Raw genomic sequence first — 13951 nt, forward strand, 5'->3', positions numbered from 1 at the left:
CTTACATTGTTATTTTTTTTTTCTTTTGGTGAAGATGCTTGAGATCTGCCCTCTTAGCCAATGTCAAATATACAGCATAGTATTATTGACTATTGTCACCATGCTGTACATTAGGTGTTCAGAACCTATTTACCTCGTAACCGAAAGTTTGTACCCTTTGATCAACTTCTCCCCATTCCCCCCACCCTGAGCCAACCATCCTGCTCTCTATTTCTAAGAGTTTGACTTTTTTTTTTTAAGAGTCCACACATAAGTGATGCTGTACAATATTTGTCTTTTTCTGTCTAACATCGCTTGGCATAATTAGCCTTCCAGGCTTGTCTGTGTTGGCACAAATGGCAGGATTTCCTTCTTTTTTAAAGGCTGAATAATATTCCGTTGTGTATATTAAACCATATTTTAAATCGATTCATCTGTCGATAGACACTTAGGTTGTTTTTGTATCTTGGCTCTTGTGAATAATGCTGCAATGAATAAAGCAGCGCTGATATTTCTTTGCGATAGTGATTTCACTTCCCTTGCATATATATCCAGAAGTGAGATTGCCAGATCATATACTATTTTTAATTTTTTGAGGAACCTCCATACTGTTCTCCAAAGTGGCTGCACCAACTTACTTTCCTGCCAGCTGTGCACGAGGGTTTCCTTCTCTCTGCATCCTTGCCAGCATTTGTTATCTTTTGTCTTCTTGATAATAGACACCCTAGCAGGTGTGAGGTGATATCTCATTGTGGTTCTGATTTGCATTTCAGGGAACTCTGGTTTTGATGCTGCTCTGAGCTGTGTTTTATCACATAGTTTAATGTGGGCGTAAGCTGCCATAGAATTTTAGAGCTGGAAGGAATATTTGTGCATTTGCATGCCAATCAGGGTTTGACTCATAGCCCAAAGACAGCCACATTTGCATTCCATCTCATAAGAGACTGACTGCCAGTCCCTTGTGAAGCTTTCTGTCAGTGGTTGGTGGAATCTTCTGTGAGGCTATCTGACCCACCAAGCCCCACTGCTTGCTGCTCTCTAAGCTAAAGCCTGTTTTTCGGCCCCACTTGAGATGTACCAAAGTCTACTTTTTGCAGAAGATAGAGTCACCCTAGGTGATTGCACTGCCTCATCCTGTCCCTTCACCCGCACATGAATTTCTATCACAGATAGAGGATAGAAGTAGGATTTAGGTATTCTCTTCAAGGGTGTCAGGCAGGAGTGGCTCCTGTTAAGGACCAAAAGGCTTCTAGCTGGCTCTACTGGCTTTTACATCCTTCTGCACTCCTCGCCAGAGAATTGTGGGGATGATGTCATTTCTCATACAAACTCCAAGAAATTGCCACTTGTATCTGACTGCCTAGTAAAATGACTTCTATCAATCATTATCCTTGCCTAATAGCACTGCGACGTTAAGAGCAAACAGTTCCCGCCAAAGACTTGGGATTTTTAATATAGTTAAGTGTTGGTCTGTGGTCAAAGGTTCCCTTCCCTCCCACCCCCAGCTGAAATCTTGTTAATTCTCGGGAGCCCGTCTGAGCTGGAACAATCTGAATGAAGGCCTTTGGGGGCAAGCACACGGTGAGCCTGCAGGCTGAGGGGCGTTCGGCGGTAGATGGCGCTCTTCCCTCTGGATCCAGGCCAGTTTGCTGCGTGGGACCCGGCCTGTGTCACTTTCCAGGCAGCAACATTTAGAGGCAAGAGACGAAAAAGAGGACCTGCCTGCTAATCCATCAAAAGCCAGATGTCACCCCCAGCCTCAACAAATGGCTATTTGAGTTTCAAGCAATGATTAGCTGTGTGCGTAGATTAATAAAAAAAAAAATCTAACAAGCATCGTACATCATAACATCAAGCTTCCATTTTGGCCAAAGTGAAGGTACACCTATTTCTGGAAGCATCCTAGGTAGTCAGCGACGAGACTTCATTGTTGTCTTTTTAAATACATAATTGTCTCAGTTTTCATAGGACTTCTTGCTACCTTTCACGGGCCTGGGGCTCAGTTCCACAACCTGGCCATGCCCTAGTTGGGAGATTCTGTTTTACTGAGCTTAAGCAAGTCTTCATATAACCCTGTCTATAAAAGTTTCACTATTTACAAAGTAAATAGGTATTTTCAATACCTGGTTTGAATCCTGCCTCTTCCCCATCGCCCCCATCCCCGCTTTCTTCTTTTTTTCCAGCTGCATCATTTGCTTGTGTGTCTAGCTCTGATATCAGGAGGCAGGGAGTTCTGGATCAGGGATGATGTCAGACTAGTGGGGAATGAATTGATTAAGAATCCATATTTTCTATAGATTTTTAGCATTACTATAATATTGATGTCTTGCATCATTGTGTTCCATCCATGTTCACTGTAGAAAAATGAGAAAATGTAGCAAGTAAAAAAAAAAAAGTGGCATTCTGGTATATTTACTTTTAGGCTTTCTCTGTATTTTTCTCCCCTCTCTCTCCTTTCCACTTATAATGCAGGCGCACACGTCTACACAGGTGAAGGATGTCAGGGTTCTGGCAGGAAGCAGTAGCACAATGCCTGGAGGCTATTTACAAAGGTGTGGCAGGGTTTAGGAAAACTGATAAAACACCCAGGAGCTCCAGGAAGGAGCTGCTAGTAGCCTTTACCTGAAGACCCTGAACCAGGAAGGTTAATGAGTGGTTTGCATCTCCTCCTGCCCTTTCACTTCCAGTACAGTTCCATCAGTGCAAGGCCCCAGCAGAGGCTCTGGGGACAAAGGAGAGTGAGGTCTGTGTGTTTATTCTGTGGGCTCCCCCCATGCTAATTTACCAGGGGGCGCTGGGTGGCTCCACTGAAGGCACAGCTGCTGTTCTGGGCAACTTTCTTCATGCAGCTCTTTCTCGGAGTTCTGGTCACCTTGCCCTTGCAGACTCCTTGCTCTTACTAGCTCCCCGGTGTTCCTCTATCCCTTATTCATTTCCCTGCACTCCTGCTTCTGTAAACAGTTGCTTCATCAAATTTTTTTCAATTACCTGGCTTGAGAGTTTTTTTCTGTCTAGAACCTGATACTCCTATCTTTCATCAATTCTCATTATTTCTCAGCCATTATATTTTGGTTATTATTTCTATATCATTCTCTAATTTCTCTCTTGGAATTATAATGAGAAAGATTTTTTTTTTTTAACTTTTTCATGACTCTTAACTCATGGAAACATCTCATCTCATGGAAACATGAGATGTTTTCCATCTCTTTATCTTTCATTGCTGTGTTTGTTTTTTAAAGATTTTATTTACTTATTCATGAGAGACACAGAGAGAGAGAGAGGCAGAGACATAGGAGGAGGGAGAAGCAGGCTCCCTGCAGGGAGCCTGATGCAGAACTTGATCCCAGCACCCGGGATTACAGTCTGAGCTGAAGGCAGACGCTCAACCAATGAGCCACCCAAGTGTCCCTCATTCCTGTGGTTTGGATGTTTTCCTCACATCTGTATTCTTATCAGCTGTCTCCAATCTGCTCTCTTACCTGTTGAATTTTACATTTTCACTTCTAGAAGTTCTATTTGGTCATTTTCAAATCTGCCAGTTCTTTCCACACAATGCCTGTTCTTTCCTTAAGGTTTCAAGTCTTTTTATTGTATCAATTGAAACATGATTATTGAAACAGTCCCTTTCAGGTTGTCATATTGAGGTAGTTTTAGAATATAGGTGAGGTTTGTGGGTTGAGGTCTAGAGCTGACAACCAAGAAAGAATTCTTGAGACTTCTTTGGTGCAAAATGGTAGTTTTATTAAAACACAGGACAAGACCCTGGGGCAGGAAAGCTGCTGCCCCAGGCTTGTGAGGGATTATATACCTGTGATTATATACCTGGGAGTTAGGGTAGGTAAGGAAAAGGGAGATTTTCAAAATAATTTTTGTATGCTAAAGAGTACCTACAAGAGATTGGAGGCCTTGCTATTGTCAAGTTCAGGTTGTTTTTCCCTCTAGTAAAGCATTAACTTAAGATAGTTGGGAGTTTCCTTCTGGAAGTCCAGTTGTTGATAAGAATGTTTTTTTTTTCTTGTAAATCATGGAGACATTTTGTAAACTGAGGGGGACTCAGGTTTATAGGACTATAATCTCTATAAGTTAACTATTTGTTCTTCCTTTGCCTTAGCTTTAGGGCAACCAGGAATGCCTGAGGAATGTCACATGGATCCCACCTGAGGGGATAGGGGGAGCGGGTTGTAGGGTGTCGCCTTGTGCTTTGTCCTCCGCTGGCCTTCCCATTGACCACCCAAATCTTTCTGTTTGCAGTGACTGCTGATTCTGCTTCATGGTGACCCCCTTTCTCCCGTGCTCTGGAATTTTTAATTTTGAGCTCATTTTCAGCCAGAATGTATTTATTTGTGTGTGTGTTTGTGTGCCTTAGAATGTTTTGTATGTTTTAGGGTTTAGAAGGTTTGTTCCTAAACAGCTTGGTGTTTGCTTTTGCTGGAAGTCCCAGGGGTTTCACCTATGTGGAGCCCATATTTACATAATTTCTTGGCTGGAGATTCCTATACTGTGTGGTTTTTATGAATCCAGACCCCCCACATACATGTGTAGACTAGGCCGGGGGCTGCTGTTTCTATTGGGGTATCTTTTCCCCATGTACAGTGCACAGACCAACTTTCTTTAACCTTCCCTGAGCAGGTGAGTGGATCTTTTGTCTTGTTCCACTTCACTGAGGGATAGCTCTTTATGAGTCCTGGCTTTAAAGGGAGATTTCAATTCCTCCTCCCTAAATTGTACATTCTGAGACTAAGCTTCTTGCTCCTTGGTGGATGTTAATCCCCTGCCCTTATTCATACGCTTAATTGCTTTGGTTTTGTGTTCCTTCCTTTCTGGCTACTGGGGATTTTCCTTTCCTTTCAAGCTCAGCTTGGTATATATTTCTTTTAGTTCTTTACCCAGCATTTCTATGAGTTTTTACTAAGGTAAGGTTCCATGCTTGCTTTCCAAAGTGTCCCTGTATACAGTTCTGTGACTTGCCTTTCTACATAATCACATTTTGATATGGGAAGATGGCTACTCCACGTAGCTTTTATCTTTAATGACTATATGGCAGAAAGAGTTTGAAATAGAGGTTATAAAGGGCTATCTTTAGAATCACATTTCCTGGGTTAACATTTACTATTAAATTATTGACTAGTTCTGGAACTTAAGCAAGTTATTTGAACTCTCTATGCCTCTATTGTCAGGTCTAGAAAGTGGAGATGATAATATATCTTTCTTGCAGATTTCCTAGGGAGGTTGTAATGAATTATTATGCATTTGGTGGCTTAAAACAACAAACGTTTTGTCTCACAGATCTGGAGGCTGGAAGCCTAAGGTCAAGGTGTGAACAGGGCCATGCTCCCTCTGGAGGTTCTAGGGGAGAATCTGTTCCTTGTCTTTTCTAGCTTTCGGTGGCTGCAGGCGTTTCTTGGCCTGTGGCTGCATCACTCCAATCTCTGCCTTAATCTTCACCTTGCCTTCTCCTCTGTGGTATTCATCTGGAACTCCCTCTGTCCATCTCTTATTGTGTATCTTGATTCCCATGTAAATCATACCTGATGCTGGGCTTAGGGAAATAGCTCGCTCCTGTGGCCATTGGTGTGTGTCTCAAGCAGGCACTGGTCTTTGATTCCCAACAACATCATACATTTACTCATTTGTTTAATCCTATAATACATTTAAAACAATTTCAGAATTGCTGTGCCAATACCTATACAAGAAACAAAGATATTATAAGAGTTAAAGGGGTGGCCCAGTTGGTTAGGTGGCCAGCTCTTGATTTTGGCTGGTCATGATCTCAGGGTCCTGGGATGAAGCCCTGAGTCAGGTTCCATGTTCAGCAGGGAGTCTGCTTGGGCATTCTCTCCCATTCTCCTTCTGCCCCTTCTCCTGCTCACTCTCTCTCTTTTACTGTAAAATAAACAAATCTTTAAAAAAAAAAAGTTTAGGATTTGTTTGTAGCTCTTGTTATCATTCCATCTTACCCAAGACTGGGGGACTTACAAATCTTCCTTGACTTATGATGGGGTTATGTCATGATAAACCTATAGTAAGTTGAAAATATCATGAGTTGAAAATGCATGAAATGTACCTAACCTACCAAACATTAGAGCCTAGCCTAGCCTATCTTAAATGTACTCAGAACATTTACATTAGCCTATAGTTGGGCAAAATAATCCAGCACAAAGCCTATTTTATTTTGTCTTATTTTATTTTTTTTTAAGTAGCTCCATGCCCAGCATGGAGCCCAATGTAGGGTTTGAACTCATGACTTGAGATCAAGACCTGAGGTGAGATGGAGAATTGGTTGCTTAACTACCTGAGCCACCCAGTGCCCCTACAAATCCTATTTGATAATAAAACACTAATAGCTCATGTAATTGATTGAATACTGTACTGAAAGTGAAAAACAGAATGGTTGCACAGATACAGAATGGTTGTAGGTTTACCTTCGTGATCACATGGCTGACTGGGAGCTGTGGCTCACTGCCCCTCTCCAGCATCATGAGAGAGTATTGTACTGCATATCGCTACCCAGGAAAGAAAATCAAAATTTGAAGTACAGTTTCTACTGAATACATTTCTCTTTTGCACCATTGTAAAGTTGAAAAATCGCCAGCTGAACGATCACAAGTTGAGGACCATCTGTACCGTCAAATACTGTGCTCATAAGTTACTTGGATTAGTTCTTCCTTTTGACTTTATCTCTACCGTGGTTGTAGAACTCACTTAAAATACAATTTGTTTATTTGTTTTAGCTTGGTTTTAGGTTTTTCTTTCCTCTATCATTGTTTCATTTTATTTTTTGGATATTAACATGATCCCGTAAATCAGAACTATACCAAAAGGTATACTTGGAGAGGTGTCGCTCCCTCTTATATGTCTTCTACTCTGTTCTCTTGCCTCATACCTTGTAAGTAATCAGATTGTTTTCTGTTTTATCTGTCCTATGTTTCTTTTTTGGTGAAAAAAAATATATACACTTTTTATTTCTCTTTCTTACACAAAGTATGTTCTTTTGCATTTTGGGAAGATTTTCTTAATGGGAGAGACAAATAAGAAAGGATAAGTTACCACCTTCACTATTTTCAGATTTATTTTTTAAGATTTTATTTATTTGAGAGAGAGAGAGAGAGAGAGAGAGAAAGAGAGAGAGAGAGAACAAGCACAAGCAGAAGGAAGGGTAGAGGGAGAGGGAGAGGCAAACTCTCCTGAACAGGGAGCCCAAATCGGGGCTCCATCTCAGGACCCTGAGATCATGACCTGTGCCAAAATTAGATGTTTAAACAACAGAGCCACTCAGGTACCCTGTTTGTTTGTTGTTGTTGTTTAAGTTCTCCTTTCTGGCTTCTCTCAAAATATTTAAAGGGTGGAACTGATCATCTGAGCTGGGGTGAATTTTAATGTGCACATGAATCACCTGGGCTGACGTAGTAGGTCTTGGGTGGGGCTAAGATCCTGCATTTCTAATATGCTGCCAAGTGAGGCCAAGGCTCCTGGTTTGGGACCACATGTTAGTAGCCGGCCCCCAGACAGCATGTGGGTGTGACTGCATCATGGGGGTTTCCCCTGGCACTCAGTGAACCTCAGACCATAGTTCCCAAAGTAGCTTTTAGAGCAAATACATGTTTGTCTGAACTGGTCGGTTTAGTTCAGAAAAGGAGCTAGTTTTTATATGACTGATGCTTCACTTTGGGGGTGGTGGTGATAGTATGCTGGAGGAGATAAACAGGAAATGTGACTTCATATTTTGATGAAATGTAAAATATCTTTCTTACTTATTTTCTCCTCCTATTTCTCTGTTACCTTTCCTGTCCTCTATCCAGTGGCTTAATAAGCTGCTTGTTTTGTTGTGTTTTTACAGAGGTTCAAGTCCTTTGGGCAAGGATGTTAATTATTGAGTAATACACCAACTTTTCTCTAAAAGGGTAAAGATAGAGCATGACCTGTGTTGTGGTGTACTATGACAAAGGGGATACTGTTTAAACCCAGGTACTCAGGGTAATCTATCCTCTGACTCCCAGTAATGGAAACAAATATGGTAGTGTTTTAAAATGCACATTTTTCAGACCTTACACTTCTACCTTCTCATACAGGCACTTGGTTCCTCCTCATTTTGGGGAATTCTTGGATCCCATCTCACTTGTATTCAGGTTTAAGCCTGTTCTTGCTCATTTCCTCCATTTCTTTGGGGTTTGACACCCGCATCCTTTCCATCACTTTCCTCTCTCCTGGTTATCCTCCTATAAACCCCACTCTCCTACTTTATACAGGCAAAATAAAACAGAAAATCTTGCATATCAATAAATATCAGGAGCAGGTCAGCAGCCCACTAGTTTTGCAAAGAGTCAAACGCTACTCTAGTTGGCTATTATGACATTGAAAAATTAAGCATTTCATTTATTCCTAGCTTTCAGTTGGGTAAAGTTGTGTCCAGAAATGTACAGAGCATGCCTATGTTTCATTCTAGGAAAGAATGGCAATGACTGTTCTGGGGTTATAGCTTCTAATTAGTGAAACTACTTTAGTACTTACTACCTCCCCCGACAAACCAAAAGTCCAATTTATAATAAGAGCCTTTGCCTTTTTACTCTGGAATGAAGCTTAAGTAGCTAACCAGACTGATTCCTCTCTCACTGCATGAGGTTCTTTAGTCCTTACTGGACAATAGTCATAATCTAAAATCTATTACATGTAATTTCAACATCATTTAGCACAGCTGTCAATCTGTGAAAGCAGAACCCACACACTGAGCTTCCATGGAGACCAAATCATCTTCCTTCTAAACAGGTCATCTGAACGGTTGGCTGGAGGTCACTCGGAAGAGAGCACAGGGGAACTTTGGTTTGCATCCCTTTGTTCCTGGCTACTTACCTTCTCATAAAAATACGTCTTCAATTTACAGACATAGCGGCATAAGCTCCTTCAGCAAGTGCAAATATTTACTTGGGAGAGGAAAACAAAATAATGTCTGAACCAGGGCTTTCATTTTCTGTTTGACTTTGATGTTACCTTTTTATTTGAAGTCCACGGAGAATAATAAATTGAATTCCTTTTGTAAAAGTGAGGCATGGGAAAGGTTGGATTAAAATTCAACTCAGTTTGGAAATTAGTCGAGGAGAAAAATGCAACTATTCACTAATAGAATGCATATGGTCTATACATTGTTTTTAAAGCATCATCTTTTTTTTTTTTTTTTGGCAGCATATTGGGGAAGAAATTTTATGTATATATGACCAAGTTGCTGACTGATGGAGTTCATGGATGGCTTTTTTGAAGTGAGAGCAATCTAATCCTGGAGCCACAGAGCCACTCCTAGATGTCACACTAGATCTCAGCTGTCAATATGCCACCTTATTTTATTGCCATTTTCTTTTGCTCTTGGCTTTCATCTGTTATTGTTCTTCAAATAGCTGGACCAAGCTGTAGCATGTTGTGAACACATTTTTTTCTACAGATATAACTGAGGACGGATGTCACATGTCTGTGAAGGTTACTTTTAGGGAACTTTGTCATTTAAGGATATGTCCAGGGAAACTTTGTATGCACTGGAGTTACTCATACCACGTGGCTCTTGGAGAGTAGGTCTCGTGGAGGTTAAGTACTTTTGTCAAGCAAAACCCCATTTTTCTTTAAAGTGAAAGGATGTGAGGGAATGCCAGGATAAAAAGCTATTTAGGACATCTAATGAGATTTCATTTTGTAGCTGTAGTAAAAAAACAAACAAACCCACAAACACCTTGGGATTTTTTGGTGCCAAACTGTTTGCATCCATGTGACTCTGAGCTTCAACACATATGATCACTGGCATGTAGAAGATATCAGATAGTTGCTCTGAGAGGGATATATGGCGTGTGTGCTGAGGCTGTGAGCACCCTGGTGTACGGGCCTGCCTGGCCATGTCCACAACCCTGTGGTGACGGGCCACAGGCTGCTGACTTTTTTGAGTTTATTTGCATGAGGATGTGTGTATTTGTCTCATTTTATGTGAGCTGTGTTGGTGGTGGGAGATGGGGAAGGGAAGACAAGGAAGAGAGGAGGATCCACCCTTGACTAGAGCTGAAGCTGAGGGAGCTACCTTTAATGACCGAGCCTCCAGGTCAAGGCAGCAGTGCTGGTATTCTCCTAGCTCAGAGGATGACATGGTGGAAAGAAGCATCTTCCCATTTGTGTCTGAGCCATGACATGGCTCTGGCACAAGGACAGTGGAAAGAAATGTGTCCTTTTGGCATTTAGAGGGTTTGGCAGTGTCAGGAACAAGGAAGATTATGCTTTCAGTGTGGTCTCATTGTGGCCATGGCAGCAGAGATGGCAGGAAGAGCTGCTTGGGAAATGATATGCAGAAGGGGGACTCAAACAGGAGGGGAAGTGCATGGCCAACTCCACAGGGTGATCACAGCTGACAGACTGATCTCTACGTATGTGTGAAGCCTGCTCAGCAGGCCTGGAGCAGTAGCTGGGGGAAGCTTGCAAATGGCTGGAGAACTAGAGCTAGAAGCCATAGGGTTAGAACCATTGAAATTTGGGTGTTTCTCATGACTCTGTACACACAGTCTAGTGGAGCTTGGGGAAATTCTAGCTGTATCATGCAATGTTTTCTTTTTCCTAGCAACTTAACAATGACTAATGCTAGGATTAGGGAGACTTATTCTCCAGGATGGATAGAAATCACAAAGGGCCAATAAGAGTCATCACAACGTGTGTGGGATACTTCTATGGCCCCCCTCACATCCTCTTAGCTCGCCGTTCTACTGTAGTTGTTGCTGTGGTAACCAGCTCTGCTCAGGTGTAATCGGACTGCACCTAACTTGACTGAACCATTTGTCACTTGCTTTATGTCCCGGGGCATCTCTGCTACCGTCATCTGAGCCTCCTGCAAACATTTGCTCAGTCATTCTGACAGCCAGCCATGCACTGGAAAGTATGAGGTAGGTAAGCTCCCATAAGTAATCCTTGATCAGTGGGTAATGGGAGCATGTGGATATCTTCTCTCATCTTCTGGCCTTGGGGAGACAATTCTGAGGTACTTTCTTTCTTTTAAAGATTTTATTTATTTATTCATGAGAGACAGAGAGAGAGGCAGAGAATTAGGCAGAGGGAGAAGCAGATTCCTATGGGGAGCCCAATGCAGGACTCAAAACCAGGATCCCAGGATCATGCCCTGAGCCAAAGGCAGATGCTCAACCGCTGAGCCACCCAGGTACCCCTCAGGTACTTTCTACATAGCCCTTCAGACTGTCCCCAGTGGAGGGGATCCCTAGTTGCTGAAGAGGGGCCCAGCTCAATAACACCCCTTATTTTGACTTTCCTTCCTTTCCTTTTCAATTCTTCCTGGCCTTTCCATACCCACCTCTGTTCCCAGAAGTCCTTGCCTCAAATTCCACTTTTTGTTGGAACCCAGGCTCAGAGAGATCTACCTGCATTGGAGGTTCCCCTAACTTTCCCACCAGTGACATATCTGGAAAGAGATGAGAGTGAGGTGGGGGGAGGGAGGCTGTCCAGTTTCCAGTTGATAGCAAAAGCCTGTCATTGTCAAACTTAGTGAGCATTTAATATTCCACTACCATCTAGGGACCATTTTTATTCGGAAATCACTAAGACAGGTCCTGCCATTAGCAAGCTCACAAATCATTTGGGGGAGGCAAACATGTTCATATCTTACAAAGTAAAAAATGCTAAAGGAAGGATTAGCATGCATTAAGAGTGTAAAGAAAGGAACGGTTAATTTTGACTGGGAGTGGGAGGTGTTGGGATCAGGGAGGCCTCCACAAAAGAGAAAGCATTTGATCTGGACCTTGAGAGATGAAAAGACTATTGAAGATAGTGAATTGAAGGGTTGCAGAAGCTTAAAAAGAATCTTACTAAAATGGAATTGGAGTGAGCTTTACTGTCTTCCTAGCTTAAGGGGCAGAGACCTACAGCCCTCCTTGGCCCTAATTCCTCTCCCTTTTGTTCCCCTAAATAGTGTTGTGATTGCTCTCCTACAATCTGCCTTCTCAGAGAAATCCTGCATTACCTTTTCCCTTTGTATGCTTTCTCATCTTTTCTATAGGAGAGAGTCAGAGCTATACTTCGCTACCTTGCCTGTGCTTGCTATGGAGGCCTTATCTCTGGATGCTGGACACTGGGAGAAGGCTTAATGGTTCTGAGGGGTCTGTCTCCTACCAAGAACCGGGATCACCTTAGTCCACATGGGGCTTTACAGGTGAATAATTATTCGAGTCACAAAATTGCTGGGTGCAATATTCAAGCATAGCATTTTAACCTTGAGGGTGGAGAGGTTACCTTTCCTGTCCTGATTCTGTCTACATTGCTGATCGTGAAATGTTACTTCTTAGATCACTGAAGGGTGGTGAACAGGGATTCTTTCTTTCTTTCTTTCTTTCTTTCTTTCTTTCTTTCTTTCTTTCTTTCTTTCTTTCTTTCTTTCTTTTCTCTCTTTCTCTCTTTCTCTCTTTCTCTCTCTCTTTCTCTCTTTCTTTTCTTTCTTTTCTTTCTTCTTTTGAATAGGGATCAGAGATGCATTTATTTCCTCAAATGTAGAGACCTAGAAAGAATTCTACAACTTGGCCTCAGAAAGGGCAGGCTGGTGGGAAAGGCAGATGACTAGTGGGGCAGGACCACATTGTGCTCCTCAGTCCAATTCTCTGCTGATAACCTGACTCAGTCACCCTCTAGTTGTCTGTACCTCTCCATCTCTTTCTCTCTCTTTTTAAAATATTTTATTTATTTGAGAGAGGGAGCACGAGAGAGAACACACAAGCAGGGGGAATGGCAGGCAGAGGAAGGAGGAGAAGCGGGCTCAATGCTGAGCAAGGAGCCTATGCAGGACTCTCTCCCAGGATCCTGGGATTATGGCCTGAGCTGAGGCAGATGCTTAGCTGACTGAGCTACCCAGGTACCCCTGTACCTCTGCATCTCATTGACATCCAGATGATGAATTTTTGAGTTTTAATTTTCCATCAAGGGAAGCAGAATACTCTAGGACATCCTGTCTCATCAGGTCAAGTTAGAGATTGTTAATGGTAGTACTTAATTCTGCTCAGTTAATTGACCTTGCTGTGAAGAGCAAGGTCCAGATCATTGGTGGGCAGTTTAAGGTAGATGGAGAAGCAGGTATGACAGGCATCTGTCTTGCTATCTCTAGTTATCTGGCCACCAGACACATACCCTTTTTCTTAGATTTACAAAGATCCCCTACCTGGCATATTCTATCATTTGTGTTTCTGTAAATGCTTACTTCATTTCAAACATATAGGCAACCCAAAGGCATACTATCATTCAGGGTTCCAAGGGATATGGGTGATCTTTTCAAAATGATATAGTTTGATAGCGTTCATTTATAAAGGGACTATTTATAATAGTTTAGGTGAGGAGAACCATCAAGGGTAGTGCAGTATCCTAGAGCTTGTATCACCTTTTGTTTTAAAGGGATGGGAAGAGGAGATTGCTTTTGAGATCTTTAAGAACTAAGAATCATATAGAGTCAACTCCACTGAGAGGATCAATGACTTCATACTGAGGGACCATGGCTAGCCTGAAGCAGCCCTGCAGAGAGAAATAATTTCAGGGAAATAATGATCTTGCTCTTGCTGTTTTCTCACATATATCTCCTGTTGGGGTGCTCTCCATTGGCCAAGCCAACCAGAGCCAGGGGGCATACAACCCCGTTTATGTACTGTGTATAGGTCAGCTTCCAGGCAAGGAGCTGGGTGAAGAGTAGATGTGGAGGGGAAATTGGCACACACACACACAGCAACTATATCACAAAATATCTCAAGGTCAGTGTAGGAATGTTTATCAGTCTCTCCATCTACAAGCTACCATTGCCATCCATTCCCTCTGGCTTCATTGTGACCCTACCTAGCTATTGTTCAGTATTCTACTGCTTCTGGATAAAACTGAGGTGTGACAAGCACTCATTGCAGGTAGTGCGGATCAATCATAGCTCTCTTTTTCACTTAGCTTGGGCTTGGCACCAACATCCCTCTTAATACAG

At 42.3% G+C, this 13951-nt stretch overlaps 1 long non-coding RNA gene across 7 annotated transcripts in view; it reads left to right on the plus strand.

Annotated features, from left to right (window-relative positions):
- Positions 1 to 13951, plus strand: part of LOC102152285 — a 176332-nt gene that overhangs the window by 96743 nt on the left and 65638 nt on the right. Inside the window, exon 8 of one of the 7 annotated variants that reach the window (XR_005381599.1) lies at positions 12005 to 12157. The exons of the other annotated variants lie outside the window; for them this stretch is intronic. This is a non-coding gene — a long non-coding RNA (uncharacterized LOC102152285). The remainder of the gene's footprint in view (positions 1 to 12004; positions 12158 to 13951) is intronic. 7 annotated transcript variants of the gene reach the window in all.

This window comes from Canis lupus, chromosome 30, assembly GCF_011100685.1.
Source record: "Canis lupus familiaris isolate Mischka breed German Shepherd chromosome 30, alternate assembly UU_Cfam_GSD_1.0, whole genome shotgun sequence".
Taxonomy (NCBI): domain Eukaryota; kingdom Metazoa; phylum Chordata; class Mammalia; order Carnivora; family Canidae; genus Canis; species Canis lupus.